We start from the raw sequence: 25,591 nt of genomic DNA on the forward strand, positions 1-25,591 counted from the left end.
GGCTGAGTTCATCTGATAATATGTTACTGTCCAGGTAATCATGCCAATGGTCATGATCAATGTGGCTGTGATTTCAAGTTCACATTTAAAATACATAACTGGTCAAAGCCTATCTCTGAAATCAATGAAAATTCAAACTAACATTTACACTGTAGTTACAGTCTTGGGAACAGCGTCTCCTTTTGACCTCACATGCAGCCTTTATCTGTGAGCAGAGGCATTCAACTCAGGATCTTCTTACTGTGACCACCCCCACTTGCAGGGGCAGCCCAGGTCAGTGGGCAGTGCGATGCTGGTCTCAGAGTCTTGGGGAGGAAGAGTTACTGCTTTAGTCACTAAACTCCCTTTCAGACATGCACAAGACCTTAGGAGTTGTTGCAAGCAAAGGAAAGATGGATGCCTAGTGCTTCTAGAATTCCTGATAGAAGAATTTGGAGCCTTCTGAACCCAATGGGACATGAGCTAATTGTCCATGGCCAATTGAGGTCTTGTTATTTGGGGGTTCTTGAAAGGTAGGGGTGAAGGAGGAATTAGAACCTAGCTCTTTGATCCCTTTTTCCCCTCCCCCAGTTTTTGCATACTTTTGCCATAAATCTCTCATGCCCCCCTCGGAATCTGTCCCATTCAGGGATTGGTAATGAGGGAAGATGGATGGGCATTGGAAGGGTATGTAGAATTTATTCTTATCACCTCAATGGTCTCCTCTTACTATAAAATGCAATATACATATCCCCAGATCAATTTCATTCTAAATGGTGACAACCAACCCAGGTAGAAGATTTCTTTTTCAGTATTGCAAATAATGTCCTGAAGAACAGAAGACAGCACTGTTGTAGACCTGAAGAAGTTGTGTCGCGGCTTGATTGAGAATTTTGCGGGTAATCTAGAAACTCTCTACCATGTACCTCTTTTTCCTCATCTGCAGACAGTCTGAATCACAACCAACCAGTTTTAAAATGGACAGTGGGACACTGCTATGTTATAAACTGGGGATTGCCTATCCTCAATTCATGACTGAGACGGGACATATAAAGTCACAAAAAATAAATTCATTCCAGGATGAAAAACTACCAGCTACATGCACATAGACTTCTGCTTTGCACAACTTCACTGGACATTCTTTCACAAAGATTACAACATGATGGTACCACACCACCATGACTGCACAAAGTGGGGCTGGCTGGAGGAGAAAGCATCTGAACTTTCCCCCCCTAACTCAGAGTTTATTTTTAAAGCAAAGCCAGATAATCAAGTTACCAGTTTCCCATCACTCGCAGTCACTAACCCCAAGGCAAGAGAACTTGCACCACCTCAATCCCCACCACCAGCAGCCTCTGGGTAGTAACCTCCTTAGGAAGATGGAGAATTACCTTTCTGCCTTCTAATAGATATTCCAATACAAAGAGAAGATATTAAGCACATAATGTTCATAAATCATGGTGGCACTACAGTGGAACCCAATGATGGCTATCCTTGGGGAAAAGCACACTTTCAGTTCCAAAGCCTAAGGAATAGGTCTTACTAGGACTCACCTGTAAAAAAGCTATGACAAAGCTAGACAGCATATAAAAAAGCAGAGATACCAGTTTGCTGACAAAGGTCTGTATAGTCAAACTATGGGTTTTCCAGTAGTCACGTACGGATGTGAGGACTGGACCGTAAAGAAGGCTGAGTGCCGAAGAATTGATTCCTTTGAAATGTGGTGCTGGAGAAGACTCCTCAGAGTCCCTTGAACAGCAAGGAGATCAAACCAGTCAATCCTGAAGGAAATCAACCTTGAATATTCATTGGAAGGACTGACGCTGAAGCTGATGCTCCAGTACTATGGCCACCTGATGGGAAGACTTGACTAACTGGAAAAAACCTGATGCTGGGAAAGATTGAGGGCAGGAGGAGAAGGGGACGACAGAGGATGAGATGGTTGGATGGTACCACCAACTCAACGGACATGAATTTGAGCACACTTTGGGATACAGTGAAGGACAGGGAAGTCCAGCATGCTGCAGTCCATGGGGTCACAGAGCTGGCCACAACTGAGCGACTGAACAACACCTGTAACATACTTACAGATACCAAAGCCTGTGCATCATATACTCTCAAGATGTAAATGAATGGCAGAAGTGTTTTAAAAGGGAGAACAACAATAGTTCCTTTAACTCAACTGAATATGACTTTAGTACACTGTCAGTAGTAGACGATAAGCAGAAAAAATTCCAAAGCTTTCTAGGCTCCCTGCCATATGTTGTTCACATGGTTATAAATAAGTGTGATTATTTGAAGATTTGTTTCAAGATTTCAAAAAAGGCAATCAGAAAAGATTATCCATAGGACTTCCCTGGTGGTCCAGTGGGAAGACTCCATGCTCCCAATGTAGGGAACCTGGGTTTGATTCTTGGTCAGGGAACTAGACACCACATGCCACAGCTAAGACCCAGTACAGTCAAATAAATAAATAAACACTTAAAAAAAGAGAAAATATTATCCTGGGAAGGCATAGGATGTACATCTTTGGGGACAAAGATGACTTCAGCCCCCCAAATCCCTCCCATCAAGTTTGCTATAATTAAAAGAGAAACAGGGAACAATATAGTCAACATGGCATTTTAAAATGACCCTTGAAAGGAAGAGTAGGTCAGAGACTGGTATGGTTTTGAGAATGGATAATAGCCCATCAATGTAGGTATAGCTTTTTCACTGATGGATACAATGTAAGGCTTTCCTTCAGTAAAGCTCAACTCCCAACTTTAGAGTCCTGATTTAGATCTCCCAGTAGTTGCCACTGTATAGTTAGTCTTCTTAAATCCAATAATACTGGTGATCTTCTGATGTCATTTCTGAAGTTTCTCATTCAGAAAAGCTTCTCTATAAGAAGGACATGGTATTTTAAAAATAAGTGGCCAAGATCCTCGATTCTAGCACATTTCCAACCATTTTTCTTCCACTTTAACCCTGGAAACATGAAAAGTCAGAAAGGGAAAAGAACAAGGACAAGCAGCAGGAGAGAGTAAAGCTGAAAAACTAAGAGGAAAGAAAAATACTGGAAGGAAAGAGAAGGTTAAATGTGAGTGAGCACACAGTTCATTCACTCCAACTTGGAGTACTCAGCGCAGTCAAATTCAAATAGAGGGCAACTTCCCGTTGGTTTATCACCCGTTTCCCTGAAGAATGCAAGAATGCCACTGCTGGCAGAGATCCTGGAGATGGTCTACTCCAAAGCCCTCATGTCACCAGTGAGGAAAATGAGGCCCTGGAAGGGAAAGTAACTTCAAAGTCAGGGCGGGAAGCCAGGTTCATTGTGGACCAGTCTAAGGGTCTACCAACCACAGCCACCTGAAAGCAATAAAGGCTCTTCCGAGTCATGCATGCATGCTGTTGCTCAGTCAGGTCTGACTATTTTAGACCCCATGGACTGTAGCCCGCTGGGCTTCTCTGTCCACAGAATTTCCTAGGCAAGAATATTGGAGTGGGTTGCCATTTCCTCTTCCAGGAGATCTTCCTGACCCAGGAATCAAACCCGCATCTCTTGTGTCTCCTGCATTGCAGGTGGATTCTTTACCACCTGGGAAGCCCTTTCTGAATCACAGCCAATGACTAATGATCCCAGGAGTGAAGTAAGATGGAGATACCCTTCTCTCTCTGGGGGGAAAACACAGATCAGCTCACAGTATTTAAATACACAGGAAGAGCTGGAATTGGGCAAGGCCACAGCTGACCCAGCTTCGGGGGTAATCTGACCCTTAGAGACAGCACACTCTGAATTTAGAAAGCTCCAAGTCCAATTTCTTACCTTCCCAACAAACCGTCTCTGGTGGTGATTATGCCGTAACATTTCTGATGATTAATTAAGAGACGTTCATTACATCACTTGGCTTGTAATTAACAGCTCCCCCTGTCTTTAATAAAATAGATAGCATGATATAAAATAAAAAAGGGGGACCAAGTGGTAGATAAACCCTAAGCCCAGATGATATCACCCTCCTCTGCCATCAGGATGGAGGTGAAGAAGCAAAAGGCTATGGAAAAGATAAGTGGGGTGTGCTGAAGAGGGAGGTGGGGGGAGAAGGCAGGCATTTGCTCAATCAGTACCTATTTTCAGAATTTCCTTCAAGCTGGCTCGGACTGAGAGTCATCAATTATTTAAAAGATGTAACATGATGCTTCCTTTGTTGAGGCAAATCTGCAAGCAGACCCCGAGAGAAAATAAAAAATGAATTAGGCAGAATGTATTAGTCTGCTTGAAGAAAACAAAGATTTAGCTATTGGGACTCACTCTTTTTAGAAACAGTTCAATTTTGTCTCCAAAATTCACAGACCTTTTTTCTCGCTCTCCTTACCTATTTATTTATTATTTTCTACAGTAGATCACACAAAAGGGGGCATGAATCATTTCCTAAACTTCTCCTTTCTTTTCAGATTCAGCTTGATGTATTGTCTTCATTTAAATTACAAATACACTAATCTGAAACACTGTTTACCAAGCAGCATTTTAAATGAAAGATACAAGAAATTGCATCACTCACATTTTAAAAATGACTTTAGACTCCGGACCTCATAAAAAACAGCCGACAGTGTTCTCTGTCTTGGCTGCTATATTTCAGTCCAGCTAATGAAATTCAATTAGTGAGCTTTGTACTTAGGACATTATGATTCTGATGGTTGGTCTGATCAAAACTGGTGTGCCAAGCCCTAGTTCTGTTTTCTGGCAGACCACAGTTAAAAGAAAAATTCAATAGGGTAGATTGGCATGGGGAAAGTTAGTTTCAGAGGAACTCACTTCTCACCATCATTAAAAAAATATGGGAGGAGGAGAGCTGTTCCCTAGAAGGGTTTTATTATTTACTAATCAAATGGATTAACTCTTGAAAAACCTCAATACCTAAGTCTGTCATTATCAGTGTTAGTCTTTCCAAAAACAGCAACTGACCTAAAATAAACCAGTAATCAACTAGAATCAATAAATCATAGATTTAATCTGTTTTTAGGTTTGGATCTGCCTGCGCTTGTATTTCAAACAAAAAGGACAAACACTGGACTCTTAGTGATGTCTTTATGTTAATCTTGTTCTTGTTCAGTCGTTAAGTAGTATCCAACTCTTTGTGACCCCATGGATGGTAGCCCACCATGTTCCTCTGTCCATGGGATTTTTCTAGGCAAGAACCCTGGAGTGGGTTGCCATTTCCTTCTCCAGGGGATCTTCCTTAGCCAGGGATTGAACCCATGTCCCCTGCATTGACAGGCGGATTCTTTACCACTGGGCCATCAGGGAAGCCCAATGTCTTTTACAGGCCTTCCCAATTAAACAAAGCAATAAGCATCAAACAGGAAACCCTGAGCCTTTACACTGAACATTCAGATTACACCATCAGTTCAAGAGGTGCTGTATCTTTAACACCTGAAAGAATTTAACACTTGAAAACAGATACACACTTAGCAAAAACCACTGAGCTGGAGCCTAGTACATTACACATCTTGATCCTCTACCTGGACCGTTGGCCTTTGATTCAAGGGCACATCTGCATGCATCAGGTCGAATGGCAAGACACAACCTAGCTCATCATTATATGACCTGATTCTTTGGACAGCAAAAGCAGACAAGCAAAAATGGAAATTTCAGATGGACATATAGCCATTGGTCTGTTAATAACAATCCTAATTAACTAACCAACTGAGACCTGAGCATCTATTTCATTTTCAAAGGTGTTTTCTTAAAACACAAACCAGGTCATACCAGTTCTTTCCTTCTCTCACAGGAAAAGACATCCCTATCCAACTTGTGATAGAAACCAAAAGAGCCATCGTTGGCATCCCTTCTGTGTCATCACCATTATCTATTCCATATCCAAATCTTTCCCTCTTTCTGGAAAACAATTACGGGAACAGTCATCTGATATTCCAGAAGTGGAATCTGACTTCCTGGTCCATTCCGTGGAAAGCTGTTCTAGAAGCTTTTGGTTTTAGCTGAGAGTGACCCAGGATTGAGTACAGACACTCAGCCTGGACTTCCTGTACCCTTGGTGCTATTTTTCTCTGACTTAAAAATTGTACATCCCCCATCTGTTCTTGATAGGAACATATCATATAGATATTTTTTGATGATAAATCCATTCGGAAGTAAACTTTTTCTTGTGTCAAATGCAAAAGGGAAAATGCACACTCACTTCCTTCCCACAAACAGACTGCCTCTGATGTGTTTTCTCAGAATTCATTAGTAAAATGCCTTGCTAGACTGTCTTGCTCCAGCTTGCTAGAGCAGAGTCTGCGCCTTTCTTCCCAAATCCACACTGAGTGACTTCACGTTGGTAGCTTGAAACCACACACAGAAGGAGTATTTACATCAAGGAAATCACCAAATGTTACAACTCAGGTGTTTTTACACTATGGTTACCAAAGGGAAAAGGTGAGGGGAGGGATAAATTAGGAGTCTGGGATTAACATATACACACTACTGTACATAAAATGGGCTTCCCAGGTGGCTCAGTGGTAAAGAATCTGCTTGTCAACACAGAAGATGCAGATTCAATCCCTGGGTTGGGAAGACCCTCTGGAGAAGGAAATGGCAACCCACTCCAGTATTCTCGCCTGGGAAACCCCACAGACAGAGGAGCCTGGTGGGCTACAGTCCATGGGGTTGCAGAGTCAGACACAATTTAGCAACTAAACAACAGTATATAAAATAGATAATCAACAAGGACCTACTGTATAGCACAGGGAAATGTACTCAATACTCTGTAATAACCTATACGGGAGAAAAGAATCTGAAAAAAAAAAAAATGGGTTTATGTACAACTGAGTCACTTTGCTATACACCTGAAACTAACACAATATTGTAAATCAATTATACTCCAATATAAAATTTTTTAAAAGTCAGGTGTTTTTTCATCCTCTTCCCTCACAGACAGTTTACCAGCACATCACTGGAAAAGGCTTTAAGTCACTCTTTGCTTCTTTGCAAATAAAAGGTACTATAAAGTGTTTCAGGAGGTCCCTTGTGGCTTAGATGGTAAAGCGTCTGTCTACAATGCGGGAGACCCGGGTTCGATCCCTGGGTTGGGAAGATCCTCTGGAGAAGGAAATGCAACCCACTCCGGTATTCTTGCCTGGAGAATCCATGGACGGAGGAGCCTGGTAGGCAACAGTCCATAGAGTTGCAAAGAGTTGGACATGACTGAGCAACATCACTTCACTTCATAGAGTGTTTTGCATTGACATTCATCCTTTTTCTTCTCTTTCCCTCTTTTGGGGGAGGCTAGCCAGAAATTCACCACCTCTATTCCTTGGCCCCAAGCTTGACCATCTTTCCCAGCCACTCTTGCAGGTAGGTGTGGTCAGGTGATTGAGTTTCCCTCCATGGAAAGAGACTAAAAGTGAAAGAAGCCTATCCATACTTGGGCTGTAAGCCACCCCCACAAGTACATTCCATAGTTTTTCCCTTTTCATGGGCTTCTGTAGATGATATGGGCAACCCTGGATGCCACTCATCGAAGAGAGAGAGCGATAGGACAAGAAGAAGTCAACCTTCAAATCCCTTCTGGAAAGAGACTTACCCCAATCAGGAACACCCACTGTGAAACTTCAAATGTGAGAAAACAATAAAGTTTTTTTGTTTGAACAGTTTACTATTTGAGAGTTTGATTCACCAGTCACCATAACTATAACTGAGCACTCTTTCTCCTTTTCTTTCAACCACTCTTTCCTCCCCCAGCTGATGTGATAAATCCAGGGATGAGGATGGATCAAGACTGAGGAGACTGAAATAGGAGTCCTAATATACAATACTGACTGCTCACGTAGACTTTTTATTTCACTTAAGAGTTCTGAGTTCTCTGTGTTGTTCATGTCAATAGTCATTAGCCAGAAACCCATGTTATTTCCATAGGCTTATGGTACCGTTGGTAGCTCATTCTTTCTCCCTTTAGTGATGTCATCTAAATAAAATGTTTCAATTTATAATCATTTCCACATCAGAAATGTATGAGTTTTTCAACCCATATACCCTATGTCTTTTTCAAGGAAATTAACTATAAAGGCAATATTGATATTATACAATTAAAATGAGGGCTCTTAACATATTTAATTTCCCCCTGACCTGACTTTCTTCACTCATGGTGAACAAAAAGTATGAATTCATTATTTGCAAATAGTCTGGATTGCTTAATATATTCTAGAAGGAACTAAGAGTACACATACATGTACTCAGGCACGTATGTTTCTGTCCCTATCAGGGGCAAAAATAATAATTAAGGTAAAGGATAAGGAACCATTCTAAGTTGTCAACCGTGTAGGCTTAGTGGAACTCTAAATATATTTTTAGTCCATATTTATGTATTTTAAGGTTTTCTCTTTCTATAACACTCAAGGTAAAGAAAAAAAAAAGAAGGGAGGGAGGGAGAGAAGAATAGAGAAACAAAAAAAAATTGTTTTAATCTTTCCATGTTATTTACTATATAAAGCATCACACATTTTCCTCCTTGCAAGCCTGCATAAAGAGTCTATTTGGGAGTGTTTGGAATTGTTGTGTTTTAAAAAATTTAACAATCATAGCTCTGAAGCTTAATCACTTGTATGTGTTACAAGACCAGATGGTTCAAGTGGGTGTTTGTTTACAAGCTCTTTGTATAAGGTTTTTTAGCTGCTTTTTAGTCCAAAGATGGATATTTTAACTAACCAAGAAGGCAATGAGGAATGAGCAGCCACTGGATTTCACAGACCCCTGGACTATTAGACTTCACTCCACCATCGTCCTGCCCACCTGTACAAGGAAGGGTGTAGGGCCTAAGAAACAATAACATTTGTATGCCATGCTCTGAGTTCTTCACGGAACTCGGACAGGCTCTAGAGGAAGAAGGCGTCTACCCTGGGCTCAGCACTGCTGGCCGCTGGCAGTGGACCAACCAGAGAAGAACAGAGCACCCTGCCTTCCTATCATCTTTAACTACCTTGAAGCTCTAGAATTTAAGATGTTTCCTGTTTTAACTGGCTTTGAGAACTGAGTTGTTTGACCAGTCTCATCCTCCTCCAGCTTTCTCCTTCCTAACGTGGATGAAAGGAGAGAAAGACAACTTCTTCGTGGCTGCCCCATTCTCGGTTTCTTCTACACTAACCACACAGCCAACACTGGCAAACGTGCAAAGGATGCAGGTTTATTTACCGCAGAATAAGTCCAATAACATTAAAGGTTCCTTAAAGGAGAAGGAAAAGTTTCATCAAGGAACAAACTTTAATGGCTTTCATAAGATGAACATATACGTCTTGTTTTCTGGATGAGAAAATCCCCTTATAGTTCACTGTCTGCTCTGGGGCTCACCTTCTTTCAATAGAAAGAAGGCAGTCAATACTTGCTTATTTTCATTCTTAATAAGATTAATGATGTTCGGCACAGTTAGCCCACCTAGAATTAATATCTTACAACACGAGCTATCTGTCCTTCATGGGTTTCCCAAACTGGTATCCTTCCTGGGACCACCCAATCAGTTCCAAGAGATAAGATATTAGAGCAAAAGGGGTAAGAGATGTACATGGATATCTTGGCATTTCAGTGAACTTCTATCCTATTGTACAACAAACTAGCAAGATATTACATCCTAACAAAAATGGGTTTGATCATTATCATTTCAGGCATTTGATTCCTCTTTTTTATTAGTTTGGGATATAGATCTTTTCCATAATTTCTTTGGATTAACTCAGCAAAATGTGACATCATTTAACTGCATCTTTAGGATAAGGCTTGAGAAGAGAATGGCAACCCACTCCAGTATTCTTGCCTGGAGAATTCCATGGACAGAGGAGCCTGGTAGGCTACAGTCCATGGAGTCACAGAATTGGACACAACTGAGTGACTAATACTTTCACTTTAGGATAAGGAATGCACACCATTTATTATTCATTCTCCAAAGAGCCACACAGTATTTTGCACATAGCTGGTGTTCCAGAAAATGATGTTGAATGAATGAAGGAATAAATTACTAGCATTGATTATTCTCTTCCAATCTTAATGAATGCAAAGCTTACTTTAATACATGTCATTAGCCTTGGCAAAGTAAAGTCAGGAACACCTAGATAAATGAGCATATTTATGACATGTGACTGTTTTGCCTTCTGAGGACAACTCTCAAGAAAGAGGATTTTCCCCAAACAAACAAAAAGAACCAACTGATATTTAGAAGAGAATATGAAGTATGATTTTTCTCTCAACACTTGATAATCATTTGCTTATAAAACTAACAAAAAAGACACACATTGAATCAGGGATGTCTAAGTGATCTCAGAAATAGGATCATCTGTCCCTATAACATGACAGCATGAATCAAACAAATATGTTCAAGATTCTTCCACGTATGTATCCCGACTCTGGAGCCCAAACAAAAACCTGTCAATAAGCTGTGAAATTCAGTTCAGTTCAGTCGCTCAGTCGTGTCCGACTCTTTGCAACCCCATGAACCGCAGCACACCATGCCTCCCTGTCCATCACCAACTCCCGGATTTTACTCAAACTCATGTCCATCGAGTCGGTGATGCCATCCAGCCATCTCATCCTCTGTCGTCCCCTTCTCCTCCTGCCCCCAATCCCTCCCAGCATCAGGGTCTTTTCCAATGAGTCAACTTTTCGCATGAGGTGGCCAAACTACTGGAGTTTCAGCTTCAGCATCAGCCCTTGCAATGAACACCCAGGACTGATCTCCTTTAGGATGGACTGGTTGGATCTCCTTGCAGTCCAAGGGACTCTCAAGAGTCTTCTCCAACACCACAGTTCAAAAGCATCAACTTTTCAGTGCTCAGCTTTCTTCACAGTCCAACTCTTACATCCATACATGACCACTGGAAAAACCCATAGCCTTGACCAGACAGACCTTTGTTGGCAAAGCAATGTCTCTGCTTTTTAATATGCTATCTATTAGCATATCTATTAGCTATCTATTAGCATAGCTGTGAAATTAGGGGGAAATAAAGTGTTTTCATTGTTTATAGCCTTTAATAAGGAGAGTGTGTATAGTCAAATTCAAACAGACTTGAAATATTTTCTTGATTTTTTTTGACTGTGCCAAGTGGCCTGTGAGATCTTAGTTCCCCAACCAGGGATTGAACCCAGGCCCCAGCAGGGACAGTGTGGAGTCCTAACCACTGGACCTTCAGAGGACTATTTGTCTTGACTTTTAACAAAGGAAATCAAACTTAGCACATACACTTTCTATGGCAACAGTGTCCACCATATAGTAGTTGCTATGGACTGAATGTTTCTGTCCCCCTGAAAATTATATGTTGGTTCCTAATGCCCAGTGTGATGGAATGAGGCCTTTGGGGGGTGATTAGATTATGAGAGTAACACCCAATCCCAGTGGTGGGATTAATACCTTTACGAAAGAGGCCTGAGTTCTCCCTCCTCCCTTCCTCCATGTGAAGTTGCTGCAAAAGACACCATGTGAGATGAGGACCTCATTGGACACCAGATCTACTGCAGCCAGGACTGTGGACTCCCCAACCTTCAAAACTGTGAGAGCTGAATTTCTGTCATTTAAAAGCCACCTAATTTAGGGTTATTGTCTGATAGCAGCCCAGACTAAAACAGTTGTCAACTTTTAATTAAAACTTGTTAAATGAATAAATGTATATAGCAGCCAATTCTGTATCAAGGTGAAGATGAGGCTTGGGTATAGAAAGTTAAACCCAAACTCAACTTCTGATTTGCTGAAAATCCTTCCCTTACTGTGGACAATGATTATTTATTCTTATTTGTGACATAAAATGAACGGGCACTTGAAATAAGAATGTTTAAAATCAAGATGGGATTTTTCAAAATGCATCACTTCCTAATTATGCTACTATATATTTGTCTTATCTATGTTTTTCAAAAAGATTATGTCTATTGTATCTGGGTAGCAGAAATACTACATAACAGCGTGCTACTCTGACTATTACATGAAAGTATCTAGGTAGGACATTTTACACCACAGAAATAGGCAAACTCTACAGTTCAGGATTTGATTTATTGTTTGGTTTACCGTCTTGTCTTCAGAAATGATGGATTAAAATGTAAATAAAGTAAATTAAATTAATAAAATAAAATGCCCTCTCACATTAAAAAAAAAAAGGATGTGATTTTCCTTTCATCATATCCCTCTAAAAAGCCCTAGGAAAATCTAGCTAGGCTTCTGCACACATAGAACCACTCCTCTGCAGACTGAAGGGGAGCAGAAACACCAGCAGTAGCTATGAAATATCACTGGTGGTCACTATTTATGTTTTATATACTGTCAGCAGCAACATGGTCATTTAGCATCAGACACAGTTATCCAGGCACTTGGATGATGCAGCAAGTGTCAATACTGATGCTACTATTTATAGCCCAATAAACTATCCTTTGAACAATATTAGTAACATTAAGCTTAGGTAGCACTCAAAGTACTAATGCCTTAATATAGATATATTGCTATAAGCATAGTTTACAGCACGGAACATAAACACAAATCCAGTGACACTAATAAATCACTTTCTTGACTGCTTAAAAATGTACTGCCAAAATGGGCTTTATGCATTACACAATGGAGCAGAAGGCAGCGATATATATTTAAATTTTCCATTTTTAAGCTGTCACTCAAAAACTTTTCATCCTTTTTTTAGCTTATTGATCTTACCGGCTTGTGATAACTGCTTCAACTGCTTGGTTGAGCTATTTTTAGCTTCCGCTTCTTTTTAATAAGAGCTAAATCAGGAATCATAAAATGCTACTAATTTAGCATTTTTCAATAGAGATGGAAGTTACAAACAGCACAAAAATAGTGCGATTCTCATGTCTTATTGCCCTAGAATCCCAGATTTAATTACCATGTGGTATAGTATAATGAAGGGGATAGTGATGCTATGTATCACTATAAACACACTGAAAATAAAACTTGTATTAAATATGCTAAAATACTTGCTCCAGGTTTCCCAATCCTTTCAATTAAATATTTTTGCACATGAATGAATTATAGGTGTGTTTCTACATAGGTTTTTTATTGTTGTTGTATATAGAATAGATTCTGTGCTATTATTTCCTTTCCTTTTTGTTCATTTACAAAGAAAGCTCCATTCTTAAGGTTTTTGCTATTCCTTACCTTACAATATACTGTATTGGCCAAAAAGTTCGTTCAGGTTTTTCCATGAGATCTTATGGAAAAACCCAAATGATCTTCTTGGCCAACCCAACACATCTGGCATCAAAACAACCAAAATATCATCAGCAGAACAGCAGAGCTGATTAGCTAGTTACCTGGTCAGCCAACTTGCATCATCCTCTCCACACTGCGCATGCTCTTCAGTTTGGAGTAGCAAACTATTAACCACAGTCAGAAAACTTCTCAAGGCTGATTTTGGATCAGAACCTTGACCTCTCAGACCTGTGTCTGCTCTCAAAGGATACCGTCTCTGAACTCTTCAGCAAATTGTGGTTTACGTCTCCCCTCACTGCTAGCCCCAAAGTTCAAGGCTCACTATGGAAGAAAGAGTGGTCCTCATAGCTAATTGCCGCTATTTTGCAAACAGCTGCATGCAATGCGGAAGCCACAGCCCCCCAAGGCCCGATCCATAATAAATATCCCCATGACCAGTGTACCGTGTGGTCGTGGTCGTGGCTCTGAGGACAGCCCTGAATCTCACCCACCCAGGACAAAGCACTGGATTTGCTCACAGTGCAAATCCTATCACACCTTCCCCCGACGTCCTCTCCAGAAGGAATGATAGTAGCAACTACTAAACAGCCATGAAGTTTATTCTCAGAGGCAAGAACAGCTGGAATTTTAGTTACTATCGCCATATCTAGCTTCTGAGAGAACCTTGAGGGCATGCAAAATAGCCAAATTCATTTAAAAAGTACAGAAGAGAGAAGGGAAGACTTTTCTTTTAGTGTATTTAAAATCATTAAAACTCTTCCTTGAATACTTCTTGCTCACTGGACAGCTCCTAACGTGAATAATGTTAGGCTGCCTGCATCCTTTCAAACCGAGTCCCCAGTTTGTTCCTGACACAGCTTTGGTGCCAGCTTCTAGCACGTGGCCACCACCAAGAGTCATCATGTTTCAGCAGAACTCACCATTCTGTTTCCGTATCCCTTGTTTCCACAAATGCTACCGCTTCGCTGAACATGTCTCACAATCACACACATTGCCCCCTCTGGTTTGTGTACCATCTGTGTATGTAAATGTACGTGGGCAGTGCACACCCAACCGGAGGGGCACATTTTCATTCCTCTTCCACATCAATATGGTGATGCATTTCCCGCTTAGAGCTTTTCTGACAGCCGGACGAAATGGTAGCTCCAGTGACCAGGGATGTCCTGGCTTCTCCTTGCAGAAAGGTATTCAGCGCACGTAATAATTATCCATCCATCTCGTTCACACTAAAGGCATGGCAATGCAATTTTAGCCTTATAATCAAGACCATATGACAAAAAACCAAGGCCATTAGGGACCAATTTTGAGGATTCTCTGCAAGACCATGATTTTCCAACTGCACTTACATATGCTGAATAGTTACCTCTGCACGACCGCACCTGCTCTCATTTATGGAGCCCCTCTGCTTTCCAAAGCTATTCTTAATAATGAAATAGGGTAAAGTTTTAAAGGCTGGCTGACTTTTTTTTTTCTTCATTAGTTTTTTTTTTTCATTTCCCTAAGCATAATATGAAAACGCTGAGGGTGAGGTTTCTGCTCATGCCACTGGCCATACTTCAGGGTCTGCTTTTCGCTCTTTCTTCTTCGCTTCCCCCTCTGCCCTGACCCCTCCATCCTTCCTCTCGGCCCTGCCTCTGACCTGAAGCCTGATCTTCCTGGCCCATAGTTGTTCCACGTGGACTTTTGACCACCCCACTTCAGGTTCAGTGACATAATAATAATGATGTCTCTGAGAGAACATGATGTCATCATAAATCTAGGAGCTGTCCAGCAAAGACTCCACTCGTAAAGTAGAAAGATGGCCAGAGTTACTTTGAAATAATACAAAACATGGCTCAAATATTCTTTCATGTCTTATATAAAAATGTTTAGAATAATGAGTAAAGCCATGCCCTTTAATAGATAAAGCTATAAATACTAAAAGCAATAATATGGTCCTGAATCAATGATTTATCAATTTGAGGGGCAATGGGGGAAAATAATCATTCGACTAGTAAGAAAGAGCACGTTATAAAGCCTCCACAAAATAAAAAATGACCAAGATGCTAGATTTTACTACCATTACTTTGGACTCTCTATGTATAGACTCTGCTCAATCCTATTTTTAAATCATTCAAGTGACAAAAAAATTATCTCTAAACATCAATTAATTGTCACCTTGGTTCTTTAAGCTCATAAAAGGGCATCATATTATCTCAATTCTGGACATTTGTCTAAAATTACAAGATAATGGACCTTTTAATGCAAGTCCACCACTAATTTTTTTTAAATTGTAAGACAGCATGGATAAATAATGCCATAAGCAATAACTCAGTATAATAACATTAAAAAAAAAAACTTCATACAGTCCCTCTCCATCAAAGAAGTAGTCATACATTGCAGATGGCCATGTTTGAGAAAGTTCTGTGAAGATACCTGACAAAAAATTCTTACCTCTGCATCGAGACCATCAAAACCAATCTGTTTGTTTTGTCCAATGCTCTGGAAATACAATTGTTATCCCTACTTCTCACTGCTTAATTTAACACAATGAATCTTGGCCTGTTCTTAGTAAACAAGGGCCGAATGTATTGTGCAATTTCCAATATAATGCACTAAAAAGTTCCTAATTACTTGATCAAGGCATGTGGAAACAAGGGGACCATATATAAAAGGAGCCTATGATCATGGCTTGAGCATTCCACCGGTAGAACAAAGTTCTGATTATCTAATCAGGTTCTAAATATGTGCAGATAATGTATCGTCTATAAGAGGGTATAGTTCGTGTTAAAATATGAGCTGTTTCCTCAGTTAAGGTACTTGCCAGCTGACAGGCAGAGGAGTAAGTTATGACATCTCAGTAGTGATCCCAACCTGAGTATGTGTGAAGTTAGCTGTTCCTCTGATCGTCACCTCACTGGAACTATTTGCATTGGGAGCAGCACATGGAGTTGGTTCCTACCTTAAACGTGCATCTCTTAAAATGCCTTCAAAAAAGCCTGCCCAGTGGTGCTACTCTGGAAATGAAGCCATCATGTACCTAGAAGCTAACCTGTCACATGCTTGACAATGCAGTTACAGGCAATAGAAAGGGCCAAATCTTTCAGAAGAAATCATACAATTTTGAAAGCTACCAAAGGTGGGTGTGAACAATTCCTGTGTCACTCACGTGCCAATCACTTATCTATCAAAAGCATTAAATCAAGGAATAAACAAAACCAAACTTTAAAGTAGAAAAGAAAACATAAAAAAAAAAAAAACAGGTGGAAGCCTAGTATTCTGCAATAATCTTAAAAGTATACTTCTAACCGTAAAGGTGATGAAGAATTCAAGACGATGAAGACAAATTATGAAAAGCACTGTATCACTGTGATGCCAGATGAGCAATGGATAAAAGTCATTCCAAAAACTCTAGAAGTGGAAAAGGCTCTATTAGATTTGTATATCTTTGCTAGGGCTTTGGAAATACCTCTTTAATTTTGCTCTCTTCCTCACTCGTCATTAAATACTTCCTCTGTTGATTATTCTTCATTTCCTCATCCCTGAATTGTTAAAGAAGCTAAAACCTTGGACCTCCTTTCTATTCTACATTCACTCCCTAGGTGGTCACAGCTAGCCTCTGTAATTTTAAATACCATACAAATGCTGACAAATCAAATGCATAACTTTAGCCAAAATGTTTCCTCCGAACTTCAGCCTCATCGATCCATCTTCTCCTTCCTAAACAATTCATTTGGATGTCTATTATGCATCTCAAAAGTAATATTTCCGAAATGAGTACTGATTATCCCGTGCCCTCGAATGACCGAGCACCATCTCTGAGCATCCCTGCTGTTCCCTCTGTGGGAAGTTTCTTGTTCCCCATATCTGCCTACCCATTTCCTCACTTTTTTTAGTAACTTCTAGAATATTCTGACTAAAAAAGCAACCACATCTTACCCATTCTCTATTCTACTTATCCAGTTTTATTTTTTCCATAATATTTAGCATTAAGATGTGATATTTTTAATTGAAGTATAGTTAACTTACAATGTTTTATTAGCTTCCGTATAGAGCAAAATGATTCAGTTATATATATGTGTATATATATATTCTTTTTCATATTCTTTTCCATTATAGTTCCATTACAAGACACTGAATATAGTTTCCTGTGCTATACAGTAGGTCTTTGCTATTTATCTATTTTATATATAGTAGTGTGCATCTGCTAATCCCAAACTTCTAATTTATCCCTACTCCCCATCTTCCCCCTTTGGTAATAAGCTTATTTTCAATGTTTGAGAGTGTGTTTCTGTCTTGTAAATAAGTTCCTTGTACCAAGTTTTAAATTCCACACATAAGTGATATATAATATTTGTCTTTCTCTGACTTACTTCACTTAGTATTACGATCTCTAGGTTCAGCCATGTCAGTGCAAATGGCATTGTTTCGTTCTTTTGCATGGGTAAGTAGTATTTCATTGTGTGTGTAAACATATGCAAACTTACTTTTTACTCACTTTGCTTCCTTTCCTTCCTCCCTTTTGTCCTGTTTTCTTTTCACCTTTCCTTCTTTATTTCTCTCTGTCTCTGTTTCCATTTGCTTGTTCCTTACTTCCCTCCCTCTTCCTTCCTTCCTTTCTTTCATTATTTATCTCCCTATACCAAAATGTAAGCTCTATCAAAACAGAGAACCTCTGTTCACTGCTATATGTGCATTCATTCCACTAGTGTGTTGTCCACTATCATATTCCCAGATCCTAGAACAAATTTTTAACTGTCAAAAGTATTGAGATGACTATACATTTGAACTGTTTGCAAATTTAAACATGAGAATTTTTAGTCTTCTACTGTGTTTCCTTAAAAAAACTACAATTGTATATTTAAAAAGAAAAAAGAAACTTAAAACTAGGATTCCAAACAGAACCTAAAATGCATGACATGCTTTTTTTTTTTAATGAGGCTGAATAATACATAAACCAAATAGACTTTCTAGAACAAAGTGAAAAATTACATATAGAGATAGATAGATTCTATATTAAGCAGAGTAATGATAAAATGGATAAATGAATCTTTGCTGACTGCTAGCCATGGGTTAGAAAATGTTAATCCTAGCAAGAGCCCCATGAGGGAAAATTCCCACTTTACAGATTAGGAAATTAAGTGTTTGATCAACTTGCAACATTTATGCAGCTAATTCCAAAGCCAGGATTTAAACTGTATTATATTGTATTGGTTTGCCTACATACACATGGTGTGGGTATAAATTTAATGTGAATTAGAAACAGAACACTACAGAAAGAAGCCTGGAATACAAAGAAGAGAAAATGTTAACAATTCTAGTCTCTTGGAGGCTTAACATTTTTAATATGCATATGTTTTTATAAAATTATCACACGTATGTTTATAGTTCTTAAATTTTATTTTTGTGATAGTTAATATAAAATACATATCATATGTGTAAATAATGAAACATAAAATGAACCTTCATGAATCCCCTATCCAGCTTAAGTAATAAACATTGCCAAAACTGGCAAGGTTATCCAGGGACCTTTTTTAATTGCACATAGCTCCATTCCTTACCAGGAATAAACACTATCTTGAATTGTGTGCATATCATTTTTTGTTTTCCCTGGATATTTTACCACAAGAATCTGTCCTTGAATAACATAATTTACTTCTGTCTGATATTTCAAGATGGTGTCATGTGGCATATAGTCCTTCCTGGTTGTTTGTTGTTTTCTCATTAAATATTATTAGTATCTTTCTATGATTTGTCTGTGTTGATGCACATAGCTTGTGGTTCATTGATTCCACTGCTCTATCATATTCCAGTTTATGAATATACCAAATTTACTTGTCCAGCCTTCTGCTAACTTCTTCTGTAGACATCAAAACATATTATAAAGCTACCATGAGATAACGTGTTCTTTATACGAGGACAGACAAATTAATCAATAAAGCCAAATAAATAGCTTAGAAACAGGATCACACCAGATGGAAACCTGGTATCTAACAAAAGTAAATTGCAGATCTGCAGGGAAAAGATGAACTACAGTAAATGGTGCTGAGATCATTGATTGCCTTTAAAAGGAATCCTACCTTAAACTGTCTATACACAATTGTAAATTTCAGATGAGTTACAATTGTGAAAAGCAAACCTCTAAAACGTCAAGTAGACAGCACAAGAGAATATCTTCATGACTTTCAGGTAGAAAAAAATATATTTTTGACAACACAAAAAGTGTCAACCATCAAGAAAGACTGATAAATTCTATCTAACTGAAAGTGAGAAGATCTTTTCATCAAAGGATACCATAAAGAAAATAAATGGAGAAGTCATGATTCTCCATGATTCTCGGAAGATATTTAGGATACATTTATCTATTTCTTATTAAGAATTTCTTTTTTAATTATACTCCAGCCTTCTCTGAAATAGTCACTACTTAAATGCCTTCCTTTTATAGGTTCTTTGTTCCTTCCTAGTGCTTTGAAAATTAGGGACGCCATAAACACTGCTGACTAACAGATTTTTATTTTAGGCTGTTTTCTGCTGCAGTACATGTAAAATTTTACCTTGCTTTAAACAAAGGCTACTAACTATAGGTGGCATTGTTGTAGCATAGATCATGTTCTCAATTACCTGTATGACAGCAAAGACTGATACTAGTAAAACTTCATTTAAGTTTTTTAATTCAATTGAACCAGAAGGTCATTGACACTTCAGTAATTGCTATTGAAAACCATTTGGCTAAAAGAGAAAAACACACACATAGATACACACAAAATAAATTGTGACATAATCTGTACTACAGATTATTCATTTTAAATGGATTGTCTAGTTCTTGTTACAAGATCATTATTGCAATTATTTTACCTAATAAATTTCTTAATGATTCTGAAACAATGGTCAAACGTGACATAATTTATACAACCCAACTAAAGAAAAATTGGCAGTGCTTTTTTCTTTTTTGGACCACAAACAGAAAGCCCAGTTTTTAAGCTGTGTTCTAGTTCTAAACTATGGAATAAATACAAAGGGATTAAAAGAACAAGAGAGGAAGTGGTTTGCAAGAAGCTGGGGGAGCAGCCCTCTTGCTATAGATGGGCAGCACACAACATGAGGCCCTGTGTCCTCCAAGGGCCACTGCGTGTGGGTGACCAGGCGGTTCCCTCCCGATCAGAGAGGTCTGGGAAAGTCTTTGGCTTTTCCTGATTTCCTCTCTGTTTCCATTCCAAGAAGACAGGGTTAATCTTGCTCAGTCACTCAGTCGTGTCTGACTCTGCGACCCCAAGGACTGTAGCCCGCCAGGCTCCTCCTCTGTCCGTGGGATTGCCCAGGCAAGAATACTGGAGTGGCTTGCCATGTCCTCCTCCAGGGGATCTCCCTGACCCAGGGATTGAACTAAGGACTCTGCTATCTCCTGCATTGGCAGGTGGATTCTTTACAGCTGAGCCACCTGGGAAAGCCAGGGCTTAGTATAGCTTAAGTGTCTAAAATTCCCCTTCTCTATAAATGTTTAAAAAAGTACTCCCACTCAAAAAGTATGGCAGAGAGCAGGGTGTGAATGAAATTCTCAGACTAGATATTTAATCTGTCAAGTCCGGCATCTGTCATCTCATTAACTGAATCTTGAGTTCCCACAACTAGGAACCTTCTGTTTTGTTTGTTTGGGTTTTTTGTTTTTGCTAAATATGAAAAAGTCACCGTGAGGCTAACACATTCTCTTGTTAAAAAAAAAAATGAAGCCATGCCGCAACACGGGTAGACTTAGAGATCATCCTGCTAAGTGAATTAAATCACAGGCAGAAAAACATCATATGGTATCACTTAGATGTGGAAGGTAAAAAAATGATACAAATGAACTTACTTATAAGACTGAAACAGACTCACAGACATAGAAAACAAATTTATGGTTACCAAAAGCAGATGGGGAACAGGGAGTTTGGGGTTAGCAGATCCAAACTACTATATATACAATAGATAAAGAACAGGTTCCATTGTATACGATGGAGAACTATATTCAATATCTTGTGATAAACTATAATGAAAAATAACATAGATATGTATAATTCAATCATTTTGCTGTACATCCAAAACGCAGCACTATAAATCAACTATATTTCAATTACAAAATAAATAAAGAAGCCAGTACAATACCAGAATGTACAAGTAAGAGTACATTATTTAAAGAATCACTGAAACCTTTTCATTTCAAACGTGCTTTTTAAAAACACTGTGTTTCAGGGCTACGTAAACAATATGATACACGGAAACCAGAGCTCAGAAAACAACAGTGGGAAAAAAAAAAAAAAGAAAACAACAGTGGAAATAAACACAGGTGTGGAAAAGAGCAACTGAGAAGATATACACGTTAATATGACAAGATGGTGACAAGCCAAAGGAAGAACTAGGTAGATTCCGTCTTCTCACAAACAGATGGTGGTTTCTGATACTGTGACAACAACTTGGGCTTTGAAAACACAAACACCTGAGTTTAACACCCATCTGTCCATCTGCGTCATGGACAAGCCATGTGACCCTGAATAAGTTCTGTCCTCTCTCTGGGCTGTTTACTGAGAAGACAGGAAATGCTATCCAACCCCTGCGCGATCAGAAGATTCGATGAGATGACGTACTTAAAACACTTCGCAAACTGTGAAGCACTACATAAATGTGATTCATCTATTTAAAGCATAATTATCAAAATAGACTCTCCCTGAGGAAAGAACAAAGGAAACGGGCTTACTGAATTATAGAAAAAGGAATTTCTATGACACAGCAGCGGGGAAAGCGTCCTGACTGTGATGATGATTGTGAGGGAGGGGACAGAGTTACTTTCTGAAGTGCAACCACCACTGCTTGATGCAGAATTAAAACAAACTTTCTTGGAGAGAAAGGCATAGAGTATGTGACACTTGCTGGTGCCACTCAGGATAAAAATTGAGTTCAAAGTTGACAAAGGTCCCTCTCTTGTTCAGTCTTCTAAAGACAGCCTTCTACTGTGTCTCTTGGGGCCCCAAGGAACCTAACGATATCAAACTGTGTAATTCTAAAGTATTTGCTGGCTCTTTCTTGTAAAAGTTTAATCAACATTTGTCTATCCCCCTCCATTATCCCCAAATGAAGCCCTTTTACTTTATCTATTTTTACAGTAGGTTTTTGTTGGTTATCTATTTTAAATATAGCAGTGTGTACATATCAATCCCAAACTCAATCTATCCTGCCCTAACGCCACTCCCCTGGTAAACATAAGTTCATTCTCTAAGTCTGGGTCTGTTTCTGTTTTGTAAATAAGTTCATTTGTAATTGTTTATATATAAGCAATATCATATTTGTTTTTCTCTGTCTGGCTTACTTCACTTAAAATGATAATCTCTAGGTCCATCCCCGTGTGCCTGTTCAGTCACTTCACTCATGCCTGACTCTTTGTGACCCCCATGGACTACAGCCTACTAGGCTTCTCTGTCCATGGGATTCTCCAGGCAAGAATACTGCAATGGGTTGCCACGCCCTCCTCCAGGGGATTTTCCCAACCCAGGGATCGAACCTGGGTCTCCTGCACTGCAGCCTGATTCTTTACCACTAAGCCATTGGGGAAGCTGCAGGTCCATTCAAGTCCCTACATTATTTCATTCTTTTTTCTTCTTCTTCTTTTATTTATTTTTTAATTGAAGGATAATTGCTTTACAGAATTTTGCTGTTTTCTGTCAAACCCCAACAAGAATCAGCCATAGGTATACACATATATCCCCTCCCTTTTGAACCTCCCTCCCATCTACCTCCCCATTCCACCCTTCTAGGTTGATACAAAGTCCCTGTTTGAGTTTCCTGAAACATACAGCAAATTCCCATTGGCTGTCTATTTTACATATGGTAATGTAAGTTTTCATGTTACTCTATTTCATTCATTTTTATGGCTGAGTAATATTCCATTATATCTATATACCATATCTTTATCTGATCTTCTGTTGATGGACATTTCCCAAATGAAGCATTTTTAAATGAGCCACCAATTTATAAATGTAATTTGATTGAATTTTGCCAAATATTAAACATGCAGGGCTGTCCCTAGGGCAATCCAGGGAAAAAGAGACTCACCCTGCTCTCTGATCCTTCCCACAAAGGACATTAAGGGCCCACTCTGGACAGGGTTCTATGGTAAGTGCTAGGAAGACAGAGAAGAAGTTAATGCAGACAGTCTCTGCTCTCAAGAAGTCTCAGTCTAGTAGGAGAGGCAGACATTACTCAAAGCCACATTCTCGAAAATTAATGCCTTGAAAGTCTTCAATAAAGGGACTGATCAACACAGAGCATCCAAGTAAGGGTTACCTAAGGGTGAGAAGAATTAGAAGATACTTGAGGACCCAGTAAGCATTAACTAGGCAAACATAGGACTTTGAGATTTCTAAGCATAGAGAGAAGCAGGTGCAAAGGTCCTGGGGCAGAAGTAGCATAACAAGTCAAGGATCTAAAAGAAACAGCTGGGTGGATACACAAGGGCAAGCAAGAAGCATAGGATGAAATGAAGTGAAAAAAGCAGGTGGGGCCAGACCAGACCAGGATTCTTAGGCCATGTTTAGGATTTTGGCCTTAATCCTTAGAGCAAGGTGAAGCAGCTGATGCAATGAAAGTTAAGAGAAAAATAAATCACAGGAGTTAAGAATTTCTTGTGGAAGAGGTAAGGAATGGCCTTAACTGTGCTGGGCTTCCCTCATAGCTCAGCAGGTAAAGAATCTGCTTGCAATGCAGGAGCCACAGGAGATATGGGTTTGATCCCTGGGTTAGGAAATCGCTTGCAGAAGGAAATGGCAACCTACTCCAGTATTCTTGCCTGAAAAATCTCATGGACAGAAAAGCCCAGTGGATTACGGTTCAATAACTGCTAGTGATGAAATAGAGAGAGGATCAAAAATCACTGGATTGGTCTTCCCTGGAGGCTCAGTGGTAAAGTATCCCACCTGTCAATACAGGAGTTGTTGTTGTTTAGTCACTAAGTCTTGTCCTACTCTTTGCAGCCCCATGGACCGTAGCCCACCAGACTCTTCCGTTCATGGAATTTCCCAGGCAAGAAAACTGGAGTGGGTTGCCATTTCCTTCTCCAGGGGATCTTCCCAAACCAGGGATCAAACCTGAGTTCTCTTGCATTGGTAGGCAGATTCTTTACTGCCTAAGGGGGAGCCACCGGGTAAATCTTTCGATGCGGGGGATCCAGGTTCGATCCCTGATATGGAAAGATCCCACATGTCTCGGAGGAACTAAGCCTGCGCACCACAACTATTGAGCCGGTCCTCTAGAGGCCAGGAGCCGCAACTACTGAAGCCCGCATGCCCTAGAGCCCATGTTCCACAATAAGAGAAGTCACCGCAATAAACCCGTGCATCACACAACAGAGTTGCCCCCACTCACTGAAACTAGAGAAAAGCTCTCACAGCAACAAAGACCTAGCATAGCCAAAAATAAATTTAAAAAATTATTTTTTAAAAAAAATCACTGGATAGTTCCTCAAATGTATGGACACCAAAGCAGGGGAGAGGGGTGGGATGAACTGGGAGACTGGGACTGGCGTATATTACATATACTACTATGTATAAAATAGACAATTAATCAGAACCTACTCTATAGCTCAGGGAACTCTACTCAGTGATCTGTGGTGACCTAAATGGGAGGGAAATCCAAAAAAGGGGGATATAAGTATACGTATAGCTGATTCACTTGGCTGTCCTGCAGAAACTAACAAAACATTGTAAAACAACTATACTCCGATAAAAATTAATTTAAAAAAATTACTGGGTGGTTCCTTAGGTCACCAGCATTATCTCCTCCCAAATTAGACCATATAACCTGATCATCTCAATTTTTGCACCCCGCTGGGTATCTCTGCTGAGCAAGTCATTGGCCTTCTGACAAAAACTGAACAATGCGCCCTGGGGAGTTGAGGTGCTGGGAGTACCTGATGAAATATACCTGTGGGATGAATGAGGCCGCAGAGGGTGAGGGTGGCAGCTGACAGTGAATGTAAGTCAGTACGTGTCTACCTAACTCTGGTGGTTCAGACCATAAAGAATCTGCCTGCAATGTAGAAGACCGGGGTTCGATTCCTGGGTCAGGAAGATTCCCTGGAAAAGGGAATGGCAACCCACTCCAGTATTCTTGCCTAGGAAATCCCACGGAAGAGGAGCCTGGCAGGCTACAGTCTATGGGGTTGCAAAGAGTCAGACCCGACTTTGCAGCTAACACTTTCATTACCCTGGAGGTAGACCTGGAAGGAAAAATCATCATCCAAACTTTCTCCTTCTTTCTGCTCTACATAACAGCTCTCTCTATTAAAAATGTCCCTACTATTAGTAGTTCAGTATTTATAAAAGGAGGAGAGAAGAAAAAAATCTGGCATGGAAATAATAACAAAATGTATGATCCACAGAGGTGGTGGGGAGATATAATGTTATTTTACATATTTGATATAGAGCCTAAATTAAGCCATAGAA

At 39.6% G+C, this 25,591-nt stretch overlaps 1 protein-coding gene across 9 annotated transcripts in view; it reads right to left on the reverse strand.

Annotated features, from left to right (window-relative positions):
• The window catches only part of ESRRG (estrogen related receptor gamma), a 674,948-nt gene that overhangs the window by 470,430 nt on the left and 178,927 nt on the right, over positions 1-25,591 (reverse strand). Inside the window, exons 1-2 of one of the 9 annotated variants that reach the window (XM_043924181.1) lie at positions 4,087-4,139; positions 3,788-3,893 (exon numbers count right to left, since the gene is read on the reverse strand). The exons of 7 other annotated variants lie outside the window; for them this stretch is intronic. The gene's annotated coding sequence lies outside the window, so the exon portion shown is untranslated. Of the gene's footprint in view, positions 1-3,787; positions 3,894-4,086; positions 4,177-25,591 lie in introns of those variants that run through there. One more of the 9 variants, XM_043924182.1, reaches the window with a different exon arrangement.

This window comes from Cervus elaphus, chromosome 14, assembly GCF_910594005.1.
Source record: "Cervus elaphus chromosome 14, mCerEla1.1, whole genome shotgun sequence".
Lineage (NCBI taxonomy): Eukaryota > Metazoa > Chordata > Mammalia > Artiodactyla > Cervidae > Cervus > Cervus elaphus.